Source organism: Dermacentor andersoni, chromosome 2, assembly GCF_023375885.2.
Source record: "Dermacentor andersoni chromosome 2, qqDerAnde1_hic_scaffold, whole genome shotgun sequence".
NCBI classification, from domain to species: Eukaryota; Metazoa; Arthropoda; class Arachnida; order Ixodida; family Ixodidae; genus Dermacentor; species Dermacentor andersoni.
In genome coordinates, this window is record NC_092815.1 from 186349829 (window position 1) to 186353030 (window position 3202).

Below are 3202 nucleotides of genomic sequence, written 5' to 3' on the forward strand. Positions count from 1 at the left end.
ACAATATATAAATATGGTCCAGCTTCCAAATTAACCTTGCGCCTTGTTCTGTTATCCGCTTGGCCGCAAATGACAAATTCATAGAAACGACACTAATGTTATGACACCCCACTTCAAGGGTATGAACCTCCAGTAAGGCAAAAATAAGAAAAATATGTCTCTTTGTTGGCAATAATTTGAATTGTCGCTTATACGGACACCCATGGGCGTTCTCCAAGTCCTCACTGGGCTGCCACTCACTGTCTACGTTCTGTCGATAAAAATTATCAGCACTTGCATTCGTCTTCAAAAGAAAACCGCAAAGACGTCATTGGTAAAAGGCACAATTGATCAGATTCAATACTTTCGTGATCTTGCGAGCTTTCTTGTTAACAAAGCCGTAGAACACATTGTGAAGAGTCCAATGACATTCCGTTGGGCCGTGGTAATTATTCATCAACGCATGGCATGATCAGCCACTTATAACTTTTGCACAGCTGATCGTCCTATTTATGTGAACAGTAAACGCTAACACGCCAGGCGGAGGATCTAGATTCTGAGAGCTGCCGCATTGTCCAAAAGTGGTGCTAACTATTACTGCGTGTACTGAACAGTCGCTCATTACATCATCGGCCATACTATATATCCGTACATCAATGCGGTTTCAAAGGTGCGAACAAGCCACTCGCTTAAATGTAACATATCAAGAATGGAGTGCGAAGTAAGAAAACCTAGTCGAGGCGGTGTTGAGACGCCTGTTTCTCGAACCTCGACCGGCGTTACTATTGGGTAGCGTGGCGTTGTCGGCAGGCTGCAGGCGTCCAGTAGACCATGGCGACCAGGCAGGGACGAGACGATTTCAGGTGCGAAACTTGCACTGTTTATTCAATGGTTGGTGAAGGACATAGAAGAAGAGAACGAATGAATTGAAAAGTACATTGCGGGGCCACTTAAACAGGCCCTCTAAAATCGTAGGTGTGATCTTGCTCACGTCACGTGACATGCACTGAGTCGCCATCGTTGCTATGCGGCTGCTCCTTTTCTCCTGGGCGACGTTGCACGTAGCGTTAACCCGCGTAGTCTGGTCGGGGATGGGTGGCTGATCCTTTGTTTACGGAAAGGGTCTTCCCCTAGAGTCGCACAGTTTGTGAAAAGGGTTCTCCGCCAGAGTCGCACACACACAAAGGGACCTCTGATCACGGCGGGGCGCCTGCCAGACCGGCAACCACTCGAGACAACCATGGCAGATTAGTAATCCATCCTCCGTTTCGACCAGGCGTTGTCTTTGAGCATCCTTTTTGCCCGGGGTGTTACACGCCGGCAGTAACAGTGGTTAGTTTCTGGCTACTTAACAGGCCCTCTTGAACCCTTGGGGACACCTCTGAATCGTGCTTTTGCAGCCATGCATCTATGCTTGCGGGAACACCTGCAACGTGTTGACCATTATATCCACATATAGTAGGGCTGCTTTCAATGCAGAGAACACTGCCAATCAAAATGATGACAGTTAAAATAACTTGCCGTCCTCGAAGCTTGAGTACCATCCACATTCCAGAACTGAAAAAATCCACAAGACCACGATTATATTTTGAAATCAGTGCTTTTATCAGTTCACATTACAAGAACGGAATGAAAAGCTTTATTTGCTGCTTTTAATCCCCTCATCGAGGATGCCAGAATTCTCATTATTTCGCGTTGATTTATTCGGTGTAATAGCCTCCGATAACTTCGAGTGAACGCACTGCTTTTGAATTACATAGTCTACAATGGTTACAAAGCGCATAACTTTGAGCAAAATAAGAGAATACACGCACAAATAATGACTGATAACGGCACTATTTCAAATTTTGTTCAACTGATTTAAAATAACGCCTGCTGTGTAGAGCACTGTAGGGGCCCGGGTTCTGCGGCGGACCCGGGCCAGACTCGGGCTTGAAGCCGCGGGTCCGGACCGGACTCGGGCCCGCTCATTAAATCGCCTAAGTAGTGCGTTCGAGCACACGCAAACATTATGCATAGCATGGTCCAAGGCATTCTCTGCCAAGCTCACGCGACAGGTGCAGAGAGCTGGATCTTCGTTTACCTTAGCAAAGAAAATATAAAAGCGGGTGAAGTTCAAATTTTTCCTTTTCGTCAAAACCGAACATTGCTTCCACGTAAGGAAAAATCAATTATACTATGAGATCGCTCTCCATACCATTTCCCTGTTATCGCTTTTTCGATTGCACTATTACAACTCTCACCGATATTATCATATTATTTTTGTGGTACCGCAAGGGGTTTCGCTTTCTACTTGTGCGTTCTTATTATGCTGTGCGTTCGTGAATTCGCCTGTTTGTATATGTATACATATATACTCGCATGCTGAATGACCTCATAGGACCGAATCGTACGATCAAGGTAAATAAAATGCATGCTCACCAGTGACAAAATAACAGCACAGATCACTGATATTCTCATGGAAGAAGCGAAGATTTCGTTCTTTTATTGGTTATACACTGCAGCTGATTAGCCCCCGAGAAGGTGAGGCTGACACGTACGGTACGATCTGCAAGTAAAAAAAAAAAAGTTATTCTTTTTTTTTTCATAGACCAGGCCTAGTCATGCACACGCGAGCTCTGGCTAAGCTTAGTAATGAATTCTAGAAGAGTTGATTGTTGGGCTAGTTGGTCGTCTATAATTGAAGTAGTAACGTGGCGCGATAAAAACACGGAAATAATAAAGGTGGACAAGATCAAGCGCTACTCACAACTGTTTCATGGAAGGAAGGAAAGTGCATATACATCCTCTTGTCACGCATGCGCATACCAAGCAGAAGACAACAGGCACATGCACATCAAAGGCGGTTGCTCAAGAAGTCAAATTCAGCATCTAGTAATGAGATAGAAGGCTCACTTATACACCTATCTCTATTCTTCTTGATAAGGAAGGCCTCAAGAGCGAGCTTGGAAGAGGTGTTGCCGCTCCTGCCCAGGAGGAGGAGGAGGAGGGAAAACGTTTATTGAGCTCTAGAAAATTTTATGAATTTCGCGGAGTCAGATGGTGTCTTCCATCTTCTTGGCAATGGCCGTCTGCCCCTAGTTCACGGCTCCGCTGGATGCCGCTGCCAGCTGGGCCCGTCGGATCAGCCCTAGTTGGACGTCCTGACGGTCGCTGGAGAGCATTCCTTCCCATTGCTCCGCAGTCGGGTTTGGTATTATTGGTGCCGCATTTGTTTTCTGGC

At 45.9% G+C, this 3202-nt stretch overlaps 1 long non-coding RNA gene across 1 annotated transcript; it reads right to left on the reverse strand.

The window, feature by feature from the left end:
- Positions 1-836: 836 nt before the first annotated feature.
- LOC140215983 (uncharacterized) lies at positions 837-2771 on the reverse strand. Its single transcript, XR_011892616.1, has 2 exons — positions 2401-2771; positions 837-1536 (listed from the first exon to the last, which is right to left on the reverse strand). It is a non-coding gene; the product is annotated as an uncharacterized lncRNA (long non-coding RNA).
- Between the last annotated feature and the right edge of the window lie 431 nt (positions 2772-3202).